Source organism: Musca domestica, unplaced genomic scaffold, assembly GCF_030504385.1.
Source record: "Musca domestica strain aabys unplaced genomic scaffold, Musca_domestica.polishedcontigs.V.1.1 5, whole genome shotgun sequence".
Classification (NCBI taxonomy): Eukaryota; Metazoa; Arthropoda; class Insecta; order Diptera; family Muscidae; genus Musca; species Musca domestica.
In genome coordinates this window covers 26,750,213-26,768,293 of record NW_026712346.1, presented here as the reverse complement: position 1 = coordinate 26,768,293, position 18,081 = coordinate 26,750,213, and the positions used below count along the sequence as shown (strand labels likewise).

The following is an 18,081-nucleotide window of genomic DNA, read 5'->3' as shown; positions in this document are numbered from 1 at the left end:
AAGAAAAAATATAAATACTTACTCGTTTCAATTTTCTCAAGAATATTTTCTCCGAAACATTGTTTTACCGAGGTCTCGTATTTTATTCCCGATCATAAACAATTTAGTTGCGTTTCTTCTTCTTCTTTTTCGTATAATATGAGTATAACATAGAGTCGCTATTGTGATTTTGGTTTTTTTCGTTGTGATTTTGGACTTTTTTTTAAATAAATTTTTTCCAAAATTTAATTTAAAATCATTGAATATATTTATTAATTAGACCGTTGATTCATTTTATTTCAAAAAATTTCATTAAAAATTGTAAATTATTCACTAATCATTTCCATTAAAATTTTACCGAAAATTTATTTAAAAATTGAATTTTATTTAAAAATTCTCTCTTATTAAATTTTCAATTAATTTGTATTTAATTTTTCATTAGATTATTTTTTAAAAATCACTATTTCCTTTTATTTAATATTATTTTATTTATTTCCTTATTATTAATTTAAAATTTTTCGATTTCGTCAAAAGCATTCTTCATTTTCATAAAATCTATTTATTATTCTAAATTCCTTTAATTTACTTGCAAATATTTTCATATAAATTTCTTTAAATTTTCACTAATATTTGCCTTAATTTTTAAACATTTTCTTATTTTATTTTTATTTAATTATTAATTTCCATTATTTTATTTTTCGTTGTAATTATTTTCGTTAATTTTAATTTCATTATGTTACTTTTATTCTATTTTTTGTGTTAAAAATTTTCCATAGCACCACAATGTACTTTTATTTTCATGCATGCGTCGATTTATTTCCACCAAAACACTATTCTGCCGCCAAAATTCCCTTGCAAATCATCATATTTCCACCACAACACTATTCTGCCGCCAAAATTCCTTTGCAAATCATCTACTTTATGCCTTCCCGAAGAATGCGCCGGGGTGCGATTTTTTTACATAAAATTACTGCGAGCCACCACCAACTGCCACGTGCTTCTTCTTCGTAGTATACATACTCATTTGGTGACGCCGCGATTTCTCTCTCGCTCTATTCCTGAAATCATAAGAGACAACAACACAAATATGCAACTGAGAACGAAAAACAGTTATTTTGCCAACGTCTCATAGAAAATTATTGAGAATTTTATTTTTTTCATAGAAATGTAGTTTGAGGGCATTCTTTCTCTTTTGAAATATTTTTGCCGTCCTGAACAGGACGGATTGGTTGATTTTAGTATGGAATTATACGATGGTCTGTATTCTTCTTCTTTTTCATTCCATAATACCTTCTTTCGAGATAATTTAGACTTTCTTTTCGGTCTTCTTGGGCAAGAGAACAGCATGGATGTTTGGCAATACACCACCTTGGGCAATGATAATGCCAGACAGCAATTTGTTCAATTCTTCGTCGTTACAGATGGCCAATTGAAAGTGACGGGGAATGATGCGAGTCTTCTTGTTGTCACGGGCAGCATTGCCAGCCAATTCCAAGACTTAAGCAGCCAAATATTCCATGTCATCGGCTAAATAGACGGGAGCACCGGCACCAACACGCTCAGCATAGTTGCCTTTGCGCAACAGACGATGGATACGACCGACGGGGAATTGAAGACCAGCACGATTGGAACGGGACTTTGCCTTTCCCTTAACTTTGTCACCTTTACCACGACCAGAAATTTTCACTTTATTTTAGTTTTGGACACTTCACTTAAGCACTGAAAAACACAAATGATAAAAAATTGCCTTTTGCCTTTTTGCCCATGGACATATTTATTGAAATCCATTCTTACATCTATACAGGATGGCTTACTGTTATATTATTACAAGGATCATATAGCTTTTCGCCACATACAACATTTTTTTTTGTTTATATTAATTACCGCAAGACAATACTTGACAGCAGAAGTCAGACATATAAATATTACGAAAAAGAAATCTAAAGTTATTTGCTATAAAAAATACAATTATTAAAAATGAGCGATCTATAAATTAACTTATGCTAAAACTTACTATCTAGGACTAAAACTATGAGTTAAAACTACTATTTACATATGTACAAAAATGACGAAATACAACTCGTATGTATCACTGGGCAGTATTATACACTACGTCAGCAGCATCATACGAGTTGTATCGCCTATGGTAAAATAATAGACGATTATCTATACATAATAAACCCTCATTTTTAAGAGAGGAATAGCAGCTGGTGGCAAATGTTTTTTTGACATTATCGATTGGGCATCATAGGAGTATCTGAGCGCCTCTGCAACAATCTCGTTCTCAAACAACACGCTTTTCTCAACAATTTTTTTGGCCCATTTTATCATGAAGAGATCAATTCTGTCAAAACCAGTCTTGTCATATATGGTTCTACAAGATGTTGATCTGTTAAACCCATTCACCATAAAGCCTTTGCTTAGACCTAGACATGTTCTAAGAACACGACGCTCCCACGTACGTAGCCGTTCCATCTGGTGGGAAGAAATCCAAAACCAAATTGGAAAGGCGTATGTTAATATCGGCCTTATTATTTGGCGATATAAATCAATTGGCGATATAAAAAAAATTGGGATATACCCCCCCTTATTCTCATAATGCCATGGTAGGTAAAATATATACGTTTTGCCTTTCCCAGAATATAATCTATGTGTCTAATGAAACTATATTTAGAGTCAATTATAACACCTAAATATTTCACGCTGTCAGACAAACTAATTAATTCTGAACCGATTTTTAATACCGGGAAATACGAGCGGAAATTTGGGTATGTTGTACAGGCTTACCCTTTATGATCACCGCCGAACATTTGCTAGAGTTCATCTTTAGTCCCCATTTCTGAAAGTACATATATAGCTCTTCTAAGAATATGTTAGCTCTTGTGGTCAGCGTGTTAGCTCTAGGGCCAGTGAAGGCAACCAAAACATCATTTGCATACAATAACTGCAGATCCCTCGGCGAGGCGTTAGGAATATCGCTAACAAAGATGTTGTATAGCAGTGGCCCCAAGAATGAAGCCTGAGGCACTCATGCTGTTACCAATCTACGAGTGGAGATTGTTCCCCTACCCTATCCGTGAAACAAGGGTCCCGGAGAAAACTCGCTACTATTTTGCTCAAATGTCTATCAAAACCGAAGGTTTCACAGACCATTACGTCATACTGAATCGAATGCTCTTGCAAGGTCAATGCTTACAGCAATAGTACCACATCTTCTATCCAACCCACGAATGACATGTGTTGAGAAGGCAGTGAGCGCATGTGAGGTCGAATGTCCTGTTTTATACCCGAACTGATTATCCTTAATTATTCGCTTATCTTCTACTATCAGTTTCAATCTCTTCTTAATGAAGGATTCCAGCAATTTGGCAAAGGCTGACAATAGCGAAATGGGTCGATAATTGCCACACCCTTCAGAGTTGGAGCCTATCTTAAAAAAAGCACTAGCATTGCCTCCTTTCATGCCTTTGGAAAGTATCCCAAATTTAGGCAGTGATTTAACAGGATTGCTAGAAAGGTGAAGGTTACCTCCACTGCCTTCCTCAATGCCACGTCTGGAATACCATCGATTCCGCTTGACTTTTTCGCGGGCCGATTTGCCAGAGCAATGCCTACTTCACTTGGCCTTACAAAACCGCATTGGTTCCACATATTGGTGTTATTTATGGAGTTACCATCTGCAGAGAAAGTGTCGCTAAAACACACCACCGTATGCCGATCGTCCAATCCCTCAACCGCCGGATTAACTGAGCTGATAAAGGACTGGTCAACCGGTCCATTTGTGGGATGTAGGGCACCCTGGAAATAATTTGCTAAAGCTTCAGGCTTGAGCCTATCATCTGTAATGACTAAACCGGAAGAATCCCGAAGGTTCCCAATTCCATTCCTACTCTTGAGGCCCGCTGCCATTTTCACTTTATGAAAAGTTTTACTATTTAGACGAATGTTTTCTAAATATTATTTAAATCTATCATATCTGAAAATTCGTATACAGTCCTCAATAATGCGATCAAGATTGCGAATATCCGCTCTTAGTATTGCATGTCTCTCTGTATTACCTGACCTCCGAAGAGGTTTACATAATCTCCTTCTATCCCTCATTAAGCTTATGATTCTAGGTGGTAAATCATCAAGGGAACCCGGTCTATATCTCTTTTTTGGAACCGCAATCTCAATCGCACCACGAAAGAGCGTGCACAAATCTTCTATGCATCTGTCAATTTCTGATTCTGACACATTTCTGTCCGCTGGTATGCAGCAGTTATCCAGCCCCAACGAATTTCCCTCTTATATCGTGCAATATTAATCCCCTCATAATTGAAAAATGTTCGTCTATCGCATGTTTCTATTTCCCCAGCTACTAAGACAAGTTCAAGAGCTCTGTGGTCAGATACATAATCTACTTCATTTACCATGTTACCCCCATCCAATGATGCTAAACCTGGCGTCCTAATAAAAAGGTCAATATATGACCCTGCATTACCAACAAGCCTAGTGGGAATGGAAGATCTTTAAACTTTAAAAAAGAGGTACTCCAAGAGGAACCTAGCTAAATCCCTACCCCTTGCATCTATTTCGGTACCACCCCATAGTTGGTGCTTTGCATTTAAATCAGCACCCACCAATACTTCACCTCTATTATAGAGTTCTGTAATAGAGTCTAAATCCTTCACCTGAAATGAAACATTAGGGCCAAGGTAAAGAGAGACGAAAATTATAGGTGAGTCATCCTCTCTCCATACCCTCACCGCACAAGCCACAATATTTCCAGTACTCATTTCTATCTTTTCAGTCTCTAATCAGGACTGCCGTTCCTCCCCCATGTCGGCGAAATCAAATATTTCCTCCGGTTCTTCATTGTCTATATTATTTAATAATACATCCAGAAAAACACCTCTATGATCAGAGTTACAATCACCCGTCCCAGTAATAGCCCTTCGCGGGTCCTCTAGACTTATCTGATTCGTTGTCAAGAACACGTCTATAAAGAATCCCTCGTCGGTGTTACCCTGCTTGGGCCTTCTGTTTTTAAAATTTCTATATTTGAGGTAGAAAGAACCCAGTCATTTAATATTCGATCATTAGCATTTGTCTGGTGGCCTCCCCAAAAGCGGGTGTTTTGCATTTAGGTCAGCACCAATTATTGCTTCGTTTGGACCTATTATGTCAGATAAACTTATCTAGATCTTCTTGGGCAAGAGAACAGCATGGATGTTTGGCAATACACCACCTTGGGCAATGATAATGCCAGACAGCAATTTGTTCAATTCTTCGTCGTTACGGATGGCCAATTGAAAGTGACGAGGAATGATGCTAGTCTTCTTGTTGTCACGGGCAGCATTGCCAGCCAATTCCAAGACTTAAGCAGCCAAATATTCCATGTCATCGGCTAAATAGACGGGAGCACCGGCACCAACACGCTTAGCATAGTTGCCTTTGCGCAACAGACGATGGATACGACCGACGGGGAATTGAAGACCAGCACGATTGGAACGGGACTTTGCCTTTCACCTTTACCACGACCAGAAATTTTCACTTTATTTTAGTTTTGGACACTTCACTTAAGCACTGAAAAACACAAATGATAAAAATTGCCTTTTGCCTTTTTGCCCATGGACATATTTATTGAAATCCATTCTTACATCTATACAGGATGGCTTACTGTTATATTATTACAAGGATCATATAGCTTTTCGCCACATACAACATTTTTTTTTTTTGTTTATATTAATTACCACAAGACAATACTTGACAGCAGAAGTCAGACATATAAATATTACGAAAAAGAAATCTAAAGTTATTTGCTATAAAAAAATACAATTATTAAAAATGAGCGATCTATAAATTAACTTATGCTAAAACTTACTATCTAGGACTAAAACTATGAGTTAAAACTACTATTTACATATGTACAAAAATGACGAAATACAACTCGTATGTATCACTGGGCAGTATTATACACTACGTCAGCAGCATCATACGAGTTGTATCGCCTATGGTAAAATAATATACGATTATCTATACATAATAAACCCTCATTGCTATGGCAAATGTTTTTTTGACATTATCGATTGGGCATCATAGGAGTATCTGAGCGCCTCTGCAACAATCTCGTTCTCAAACAACAAGCTTTTCTCAACAAATTTTTTGGCCCCTTTTATCATGAAGAGATCAATTCTGTCAAAACCAGTCTTGTCATATATGGTTCTACAAGATGTTGATCTGTTAAACCCATTCACCATAAAGCTTTTGCTTAGACCTAGACATGTTCTAAGAACACGACGCTCCCACGTACGTAGCCGTTCCATCTGGTGGGAAGAAATCCAAAACCAAATTGGAAAGGCGTATGTTAATATCGGCCTTATTATTTGGCGATATAAAATCAATTGGCGATATAAAAAAATTGGGATATACCCCCCCTTATTCTCATAATGCCATGGTAGTTAAAATATATACGTTTTGCCTTTCCCAGAATATAATCTATGTGTCTAATGAAACTATATTTAGAGTCAATTATAACACCTAAATATTTCACGCTGTCAGACAAACTAATTAATTCTGAACCGATTTTTAATACCGGGAATACGAGCGGAAATTTGGGTATGTTGTACAGGCTTACCCTTTATGATCACCGCCGAACATTTGCTAGAGTTCATCTTTAGTCCCCATTTCTGAAAGTACATATATAGCTCTTCTAAGAATATGTTAGCTCTTGTGGTCAGCGTGTTAGCTCTAGGGCCAGTGAAGGCAACCAAAACATCATTTGCATACAATAACTGCAGATCCCTCGGCGAGGCGTTAGGAATATCGCTAACAAAGATGTTGTATAGCAGTGGCCCCAAGAATGAAGCCTGAGGCACTCATGCTGTTACCAATCTACGAGTGGAGATTTGTTCCCCTACCCTATCCGTGAAACAAAGGTCCCGGAGAAAACTCGCTACTATTTTGCTCAAATGTCTATCAAAACCGAAGGTTTTACAGACCATTATGTCATACTGAATCGAATGCTCTTGCAAGGTCAATGCTTACAGCAATAGTACCACATCTTCTATCCAACCCACGAATGACATGTGTTGAGAAGGCAGTGAGCGCATGTGAGGTCGAATGTCCTGTTTTATACCCGAACTGATTGTCCTTAATTATTCGCTTATCTTCTACTATCAGTTTCAATCTCTTCTTAATGAAGGATTCCAGCAATTTGGCAAAGGCTGACAATAGCGAAATGGGTCGATAATTGCCACACCCTTCAGAGTTGGAGCCTATCTTAAAAAAAGCAAATTTAGGCAGTGATTTAACAGGATTGCTAGAAAGGTGAAGGTTACCTCCACTGCCTTCCTCAATGCCACGTCTGGAATACCATCGATTCCGCTTGACTTTTTCGCGGGCCGATTTGCCAGAGCAATGCCTACTTCACTTGGCCTTACAAAACCGCATTGGTTCCACATATTGGTGTTATTTATGGAGTTACCATCTGCAGAGAAAGTGTCGCTAAAACACACCACCGTATGCCGATCGTCCAATCCCTCAACCGCCCGATTAACTGAGCTGATAAAGGACTGGTCAACCGGTCCATTTGTGGGATCTAGGGCACCCTGGAAATAATTTGCTAAAGCTTCAGCCTTGAGCCTATCATCTGTAATGACTAAACCGGAAGAATCCCGAAGGTTCCCAATTCCATTCCTACTCTTGAGGCCCGCTGCCATTTTCACTTTATGAAAAGTTTTACTATTTAGACGAATGTTTTCTAAATATTATTTAAATCTATCATATCTGAAAATTCGTATACAGTCCTCAATAATGCGATCAAGATTGCGAATATCCGCTCTTAGTATTGCATGTCTCTCTGTATTACCTGACCTCCGAAGAGGTTTACATAATCTCCTTCTATCCCTCATTAAGCTTATGATTCTAGGTGGTAAATCATCAAGGGAACCCGGTCTACATCTCTTTTTTGGAACCGCAATCTCAATCGCACCACGAAAGAGCGTGCACAATCTTCTATGCATCTGTCAATTTCTGATTCTGACACATTTCTGTCCGCTGGTATGCAGCAGTTATCCAGCCCTAAACGAATTTCCCTCTTATATCGTGCAATATTAATCCCCTCATAATTGAAAAATGTTCGTCTATCGCATGTTTCTATTTCCCCAGCTACTAAGACAAGTTCAAGAGCTCTGTGGTCAGATACATAATCTACTTCATTTACCATGTTACCCCCATCCAATGATGCTAAACCTGGCGTCCCTAATAAAAAGGTCAATATATGACCCTGCATTACCAACAAGCCTAGTGGGAATGGAAGATCTTTAAACTTTAAAAAAGAGGTACTCCAAGAGGAACCTAGCTAAATCCCTACCCCTTGCATCTATTTCGGTACCACCCCATAGTTGGTGCTTTGCATTTAAATCAGCACCCACCAATACTTCAACTCTATTATAGAGTTCTGTAATAGAGTCTAAATCCTTCACCTGAAATGAAACATTAGGGCCAAGGTAAAGAGAGACGAAAATTATAGGTGAGTCATCCTCTCTCCATACCCTCACCGCAACAAGCCACAATATTTCCAGTACTTATTTCTATCTTTTCAGTCTCTAATCAGGACTGCCGTTCCTCCCCATGTCGGCGATGTCCACTATCCCTTAGTTGCCAGTAGCATTTAAAACCCTCAATATGTAGCGAGAAGATGTGAGCTTGTGCTCAGCCAACATCAATATATCCGGTCTGCTCTTATCTATGAATTGTTTTAAATAATATCTCCTTGATATAGAAATCAGGGAGTTGATATTCAAGAATATACATTTAATTAATTTGGACATTAGAGACTGAAAAAATCATCCATACCGATAGGGCCGCATCGGCGCCAGCGGTAGACATTATTCGCTGGAAAGTCGGACCAAAGGACTTAGCCTTATTAATTTTGTCATCAAATCCATTTTCACGGAAATCAACGATTTTTTGAAAGCTATCTCCTGAGTTAGCTTTTGGCTGTGAAAGAGCTCTGTTTAATGGTCTGCCAGGTGGATTGGGGGGTATTTGTCCACGAGCTGCAGAAGCATATGTAGTACGGAGGCTAGAAATACGGGCAGATTTGGCCCCAGCTTTTGCTTTTGCCTCGTCCTGAAGTCTTTTCCTCCTATTCAAGATGGCTAAACGTTTTGGGCAGTCTTTTGCCGATGCGGGAAGATTCTCTCCGCAATTAACACAGACGCAAGGTTGCGCTGGCTTCTTGGTTACTTCTCCCGTGGAGGGGTCAATATATTCTAGCCATACCTCCTGATCTTAGGAGGTTATGGTGCAAGGTTGCGCTGGCTTCTTGATTACTTCTCCCGTGGAGGGGTCAATATATTCTAGCCATACCTCCTGATCTTTGGAGGTTATGGTGCATTTACCCTTTTCATGTGTCTTGCTGCATTTAACGCAGTGTGACACCATATTACAATTGGAGGAAACATGTCCATGTGCTTGACAATGAAAACATTGTGGAAATCTACCCTTTTTATCTTTACGAAGAGTGACCTCCCATGTGAAAATACAAGTCAATTTATACATCTTTTCTATGTCCGTGTTTTTCGATAGACGAAGGAGCCATTTTTTAAACGAAATGTTGTCACTTGGCCTTACAAAACCGCATTGGTTCCACATATTGGTGTTATTTATGGAGTTACCATCTGCAGAGAAAGTGTCGCTAAAACACACCACCGTATGCCGATCGTCCAATCCCTCAACCGCCGGATTAACTGAGCTGATAAAGGACTGGTCAACCGGTCCATTTGTGGGATCTAGGGCACCCCGGACATAGTTTGTCAAAGCTTCAGCCTTGAGCCTATCATCTGTAATGACTAAACCGGAAGAATACCGAAGGTTCCCAATTCAATTCCTACTCTTTAGGCCCGCTGCTATTTTCACTTTATGAAAAGTATTACTATTTTTTGTTTTACAAATATCTTTTAAATCTATCATATCTGAAAATTCGTATACAGTCCTCAATAATGCGATCAAGATTGCGAATATCCGCTCTTAGTATTGCATGTCTCTCTGGATTACCTGACGTCCGAAGAGTTCTATATAATCTCCTTCTTTCCCTCATTAAGCTTATGATTCTAGGTGGTAAATCATCAAGAGAACCCGGTCTACATCTCTTTTTTGGAACCGCAATCTCTATCGCACCACGAAAGACCGTGCACAAATCTTCTATGCATCTGTCAATTTCAGATTCTGACACATTTCTGTCCGCTGGTAGGCAGCAGTTATCCAGCCCCAAACGAATTTTCCTCTTATATCGTGCAATATTAATCCTCTCAAAATTAAAAAAATGTTCGTCTATCGCATGTTTCTATTTCCCCAGCTACTAAGACAAGTTCAAGAGCTCTGTGGTCAGATACATAATCAACTTCATTTACCATATTACCCCCATCCAATGATGCTCTCCAAGAGGTACCTAGCTAAATCCCTACCTCTTGCATCTATCTCGGCACCACCCCATAGTTGGTGCTTTGCAATTAATTCACCACCCACTAATACTTCGCTTCTATTATAGAGTTCTGTAAAAGAGTCTAAATCCTTCACCTGAAATGAAACATTAGGGCGAAGGTACAGAGAGACGAAAATTATAGGTGAGTCATCCTCTCTCCATACCCTCACCGCACAAGCCTCAATATTTAAAGTACCTATTTTTATCTTTTCAGACCGGTAATTGTCTCTAACCAGGACTGCCGTTCCTCCCCAATGTCGGCGATGTCCACTATCCCTTAATTGCCAGTGGCATTTATAACCCTCAATATTGATGTAGCGAGAAGATGTGAGCTTGTGCTCAGCCAACATCAATATATCCGGTCTGCTCTCCTCTATGAATTGTTTTAAATAATATCTCCTTGATATAGAAATCAGGGAGTTGATATTCCAGAATATACATTTAATTTAATTGGACATTAGAGACTGAAAAAGCATCCATGCCGATAGGGCCGCATCGACGCCAGCGGTAGACATTATTCGCTGGAAAGTCGGACCAAAGGACGTAGCCTTATTAATTTTGTCATCAATACCATTTTCAAGGAAATCAACGATTTTTTGAAAGCTATCTCCTGAGTTAGCTGTTGGCTGTGAAAGAGCTATTTTTAATGGTCTGCCAGGTGGATTGGGGGGTATTTGTCCACGAGCTGCAGAAGCATATGTAGTACGGAGGCCGGAAATACGGGCCGATTTGACCTCAGCTTTTGCTTTTGCCTCGTCCTGAAGACTTTTCCTCCTATTCAAGATGGCTAAACATTTTGGGCAGTCTTTTGCCGATGCAGGATGATTCCCTCCGCAATTAACACAGACGCAAGGTTGGGCTGGCTTCTTGATTACTTCTCCATTCTCCCGATCTTTGGAGAGTATGGTGAATTTGCCCTTTTCATGTGTCTTGCTGCATTTAACGCAGTGTGACACCATATTACAATTGGAGGACTCATGTCCATGAGCTTGACAATGAAAACATTGTGGAATACTACTCTTTTTATCTTTACGAAGAGTTACCTCCCTTGTGAAAATACGAGTCAATTTATACATATTTTCTATGTCCGTGTTTTTTGATTTTTTAAATAAAATATTAACTAGGCTAACAATTTCTACGGTGAAATCAGGAATTGAAAAGAAATTTTTAATTTCATCTACACTGTATTCGTCTGGGAGACCTTCTATTACCAATAAGTATAGTAATAGAGGTTTGGGGGTGTGGATATGAAATTTGTACCCAGCACACAAAAAGAGGCTTTTGGCTGAATTATAGTTATTCAGTCCCCTGACCTTGACAGAAATAACACCATTCCTAATAAGTTTTATGATAAACTTACCTGAGGGGAGAGGTTGCTGCAGAGTGTCCGTAACTTCACGAACTCCAACATCATAAATTGTAAATGCTCGCATTGAAACTTTTTCACCACCACCATTATCTTTATAATAATTGCTGGCCTCTTTAGCTGCCGTCTTCTACTGTATGGGTTTGAGCGTTGCTGTATCCTTATTCACATTTCCTTCGGCACAACTGTTTACCAAGGTCCGTTGATATCATCCACACTATTAGGGTTGACTTCATTGTGTACGCCGTTGGGTGCTGTCAGCAGTGCAACACCATCACTCACTACATCCATACCGAGTTCTTCGGCTGCCTCGGTAGCCCAGTCATTTTGTTTAGAAGTACCGTCCGCACCTTCCTTAAATTGGCAATTCTTATTTTTTAGCAAGGTAATTTCAGTTGCTTGTTGTTGAATAATTTTCTCCAACTGCTCAATTCGTCCAAGACCTTTTTGGATCTCATTAAAAGTAGCTTCCAATTTTATACTTTCATAGGGCGAAACGGTGCCAGAATTACTGCTACTACGTTTCTCAGATGCCTCACTTGACATTTCTGAATCCATCTTTTCAGAATTTTTCATAAGAAAAACTTGATCCACGGAATATTTTTGGTCTACGGCATTTTTCTTTTTAGCAAAAAGACTACAGCCTTCGGCTCTCATAGACCCGTGCGCAGGACATAGTTTAATCAGTAGGTCATTGGCTGATAGTATTAAGCTGTGTCCTGTCTTCGTGGGACCGGAGAGGTTCTGCCAGTTCTCCGTTGCATCATCATACGACATCACTCAGCGGATTTCAGTTTCGGCGCGAGTGATTAATCTTGGGAACCTTGTCGCTCCTACGGAGTCTGTGTCCGCCGGTCTGAAAGAACACTATGTTGGCCTGCAGTTAGCCGATCCTCTGTTCCATGAAGCAGCAGCGGTTAGTGTCATTCTGGGCCCTGAAGTCTACAAGAAAATCATGAAGCCGCAAACTTATTCAAGCCCTGGTTTTCCATGGGCCCAACTCACCATATTCGGATGGGTTATATCGGGCCCATGTAACGTATAATGTGAGGGGCAATCTTCAATTGCCTCTGGCTCGTCGAGCCCCTTTAACAAGACTTGTCGATTCACTTGCATATTCAATTAAAGTTAATGGATCTGGTCTCCTCGAGCCACAATATGATCCTGCTTTTCGAGCCAATAACTTATTTTATTTGTAAATAAAATGTTTATGAAAAAATGAAAAAAAAAAATGTATATACGTATTTCTTTTATTGTTAATTTTGCAACACAGCTGGATGTTGCAACGCGGGCGGCAATGTATAGTTTCAAAGCCATTTTCATAACTTATTTGATTTAAACTTTCCCCACAGGCTTTTTTCAGCCCTGCGTTACATGTTGTACACTACCCTTTTTTACGTCTTTGTTTACTTCGTAGACAAAGACAAATGTAGGAACAACATGTAACGAATAGCTTTTATAACCCCGCTTTGCGACATCTTAGTTTTTTTAATTCGCAAAGATTACACGCTCATTGGTTTACAACCGAAAAGCATCAAACTCTGTAATCAAGGTAAATTAAATTGTTTAATGAACAATTTTAAAAAAAATATGCAGTCAACGACTGATTAGAAAAATTCTAACAATTTTTGTTTATTTGTTTGTATACATGATACAGCATATGTATGTATAATCGATATAGACTTAGAAAAATAGTAATATGCTAAGTAATATTAAGAACTATTGTTAAACGTAAGTTATTGAAATATTGTTCATGGATTTTGGAATCAATAAATTTGAAGCAACTTCTTTTGAGTGTTGAACATTCAGTGTTGTGCGCTCGTTGTGAAAGGTTGTGTGTGAAGTGAAATTAAAGTGATCAGCTAATGGTAATAGTGGTTAACATAGCTTTACGAATATGCTGATTTCTTTTCCCAAAAAATTTAGTTACAATATTGAATTTAAAATTCTTAGTTTCCTAACAGCATTTACACTTTTTGTAGGAATGTTATATATAAGTATTAATTTGAGGTGGTCAGCCCATTTGTGTTATAAATATTGACTTTGTCATAGGATAATTTGCAATTCTTAACAAAAAAGGTAAGAAAATTTGTTAGTCATTTATAATGAGTACTAACTAAAAAATAAAATAAAAACATAATAAAACAAAATAAAATTCAGATCATTAAATTAAATAAAATATTTTCAATAATTTTTATAAATTAATTGATTGTTTAGTTCTATATACAAGGTTTTCAATAATTATTTTTTCATTGTCACCAAAAAATAGTTTCTAAGTAAGTTAGACACATAGGTGACAAATAGCAATCATTTTGTAAATATCTAATGAAACACTCTTCACTTATTACCCCATTTTGAATGATTGAGTTATTGCACCTATTGCAATTATTTATTAATTTAAGCCCTATCATGAATTTATCAATTCTATCTAGTTTGCTGGTGTTACATAGATTATTTAATGATGGTGATCTGAATCTTCCATCGTCAGTTTTTTCTGCCCTCATATTTAGGCAGTATGCCAACATTTTACGTTCAAAAACCCTAATGTTTTCCATCTGTCTAGATGATATGCTAAACCATATTAGGAATGCATAAGCTATATTTGGTCTTAATAGCTGTTTATAGATACACATTTTTATGTCCCTACTAAGTCCTCTTTTTGAACATAGAACAAAATACAATTTTTGAAAAGCTACCTTTACTACCAAAGAATACTCCCAGATATTAGAGTTGAGACACATTTTTAATTATATTATTATCTATTTTTATTTTAGGTGAAAATGTTCGACAATTTTCATAAAGCCTTGTTTTCCTTCCTTTAATTATAATAAACTTACACTTATTTATATTTATTTTTAATTTCTATTTTTTAAAATAATCATTTAGTATTACCAGATAATCATTAAGTTTTTGCTGAGCAATCCTTGCCCTTGGATGAGTGGTCGCTATTAAAATATCGTCTGCAAAGGTCAGAACTAGCGACTCATTTTCAGGCTGGGGTAAATCTGTCAGGTACAAATTATATAAAACCGGACCAAGGACAAATCCTTGGGAAACGCCGGTTTTTATATTCTATGTGGAGGAGTGGGATTTTTCTACATTTACAGCAACTGTTCTACCAGTCAAATAATTACTATAGACCTATGGAAATTATAATTCGTTTCCATTTTATTTATAATGCCTTTTTGCCACACCGTGTCAAAAGCTTGTTCAAAATCAAGGCTTACTGCGATGGTGGCACTTCTCTTATTGAAACCGCTAGATACCTGGTTTGAAAATGCTAGGAGAGCATGTGAAGTTGATAATCGCTTACGAAATCCAAATAGGAAATCGGTAAGCAAATTATTTTCATAAATATGCAAATTAATCATTTCCAAAATTAGAATTTCAAAGAGTTTGCCTAAATTTGACAATAGTGATATTGGGGAAGTTGGGTCTTTACCGGCTTTAAAATAGGTATTACCTTTGCATGTTTCCACTTATTTGGGAAATACCCTACATTACGACATTGATTAAATAATATGTATGAAATTAAGAATTCTGCCTTCCCCGCTGCTCTTTTTATTTTTTAACCTGTTTATAGCGTTCCCTATATCTTCAATCTTAAAAAGTTTTAGACTCACATTCTCAGCGCCGTTTCCATCTGCAGTAACCCCATTTCCAAATGAAACCATAGGCTCATTCTCCACATGTGTAGAGAGTGAGTCATTAGAATTACTCTGGATTTTGGAGTACTGCTCTGCAATAAGATTTGCTTTTTCTTCATTTTTATAAATTATTTTATTTTGTTCATTTAGTAATTTGGAAATTTTGGTTCGTTAAGTTAAGCTAAATATTTTTACTTTTTTATACATGTCACCATTTTTTTTATGCTGTTTAGTCTACTTTTATAATAATTTTCCTCAAATATTTTGATATTTTCTTGGATTATTTTATCCAGTCTTTGTAAAATATATGTAAGAGTAATATATTTATTTCTATCTAGAATTCTATGCCTTCTCCTCCTCAGATTTTTCTTTTGTTTGATCAATAACATAATATCTTGTGGAATCATTCCATACTTTGGCCAAAATTTTACCACACTTTCGTTCATAGCTGTAACTAGAATATTTGTTAATGTTTCAACTTCTGCGTCAATTTCATCTATTGTTGCGTTTCTATTGTCTGGAATCTGCTCCAGATCATCTTTGCTCTTTTGATCATCTGCGCTTTTGATCATCTATAGTGTTGTTAAATAAATTTATGTTAAATGATTTAAAGTCAAAAAACTCTTCGTCTGTTCTTTTTTCAATAGTAATTGTTTTTATATTAATCAAAATTGCTTTATGATCAGAATTATAGACCAAAGTTTCCACACATTTCATTGGATCTGGTGCCGAAACCGCCATATTTGTGGAGGTAACAAATATGTTGAATTGACTCCTTAGACCTTATTAGACGGTCTAATTAATAAATTAGGGGTTGTGTATAGCCAATCGGCAAGGACCCTCCCGCTAACATATACATCCCTACCTCCCCATAGAGGGTGTTTGGCATTTAAGTCCCTATGCTAACGAGATATACATCTTCAATATTGCCTACAAGTTTTCTATACAGAGACATTAATATTAAGTTAGTAGGATGACCTTTAACTTCAACTATCGTTCCCTCCAAATCACCTAAATTTGCTTCAATGCGTTCTGCCCTGATCCAGTTTTTAACAAAATATTGCGGTTCCGCCTCCCCTTCCCCGGCCACTTTTCCTATCTTGACGAAAGATTGTGTAATTTTTTAACTGAAATGTTACTTGTTCGTGAGTTTATGTTCAGCTAACAGAAGAGCATCTAGGTTATGTTCATTTAAAAAAATATTTAAATAGTGCCTTTTGTGACGAGACACAATAGAATTTACGTTAATAAAAATTATTTTTAATTTTGCCATTGAGACGTAAATTTAATAATAATCCAAAAATAGCTTGAGATTTTTCTTAGTCAGATTACAAGGAACATACCTTACATTCATTCATTTATTTTCATCAATTTATTAAACAATTTTAAAAATATCTTATGAGATAACAATAGTTCTTACATCTAATTAGCATAATTTCTTATTTTTCTAAGTTTAACTAACTAATACAATTTTCTCTTCTCAGCCGTGCTGATACCTATCTATATACTTATATATCAATAAAATTATAATTATGATTAATTTGTTTTCCTAAAAAACTGGAGTCCCTAACATTTAAATTTTATAATTCTTAAATCTAGTTAAATCTACTCTTAAATGTACTTATTTTCTAAAGTTAATATTGTGTTAAGTAAAACACTCTGTTTGACGTTGACTTCAATACTGTTAGTTTATTGTCTATTTCAGATCTAACAAAATGAAAGAGAACACTTATGTACTAAAAATTGTATAAATAAGTTAGGTTCTAAAATATGAGTAATACATTGAGAGAGAGGTTATTGTTATAATGAACAGTAACTAAAGAGAATATGTGACAACAGTATTATTAGATAGTATCGTTACATATTATTATTACAACATCTTCCTTTTATTATAATGATTTAATAACAAAGTAAATAAATTCATTGTTTCTTATTGTAACTAAATCTATCCGGAGGTAAAATTCTTCTGCCACGACTTGTAACATAAGCATTGTTTTCAATCCATATAATAGGTTTATATTGATCTCCATTGACATTTTGATTTTCAGTTATATTTTATTATATTTCTATTTATTTCATCGTCATTAGTGTTATCATTTAATAAAATTTCATTGTTTTCATTAGCGTTAAATTCATTTTCTTATATTTCATTTTCTTCTTTAATAGTAGGTTTCTTCAAAATGTGCTCTCTATTTCTTCTATAAAAATTACCATCTTCATCCATTACAATCAAACTTCGTGGTTCTGGGCGCTGATCAGTGACTACTCCTGGAATCCAAAAAGAAGAAGGACATTTTTTAAACATTATATTTTCACCGTTTTCGACTCTTTCTAAATTCTTTGCATTTTTATTGTAATTATCTGACACTTTTTTGACGTTTCCTTTAATTTTATTTTCATATATCTTGCTATCAATAACTGTTGGTTTATACTTCAACTGGACTCCTGGAATTTTTGTTCTTAAGATTCTAGACATTAATAACTGAGACGGACTTGGTAAATCCCCTTTTGGCGTTATGTGATAATGAGGTAAGGCTGTGTAAATGTCTGAATGACTGTCTTTACATATTTGCATAATTTTTTTACTGTCTGTATTGATCTTTCGGCTAAACCATTTG

At 36.4% G+C, this 18,081-nt stretch overlaps 1 pseudogene; it reads right to left on the bottom strand.

Annotated features, from left to right (window-relative positions):
• Positions 1 to 1,203: 1,203 nt before the first annotated feature.
• On the bottom strand, positions 1,204 to 3,888 carry LOC131805088 (histone H2A-like; annotated as a pseudogene).
• Positions 3,889 to 18,081: the final 14,193 nt, after the last annotated feature.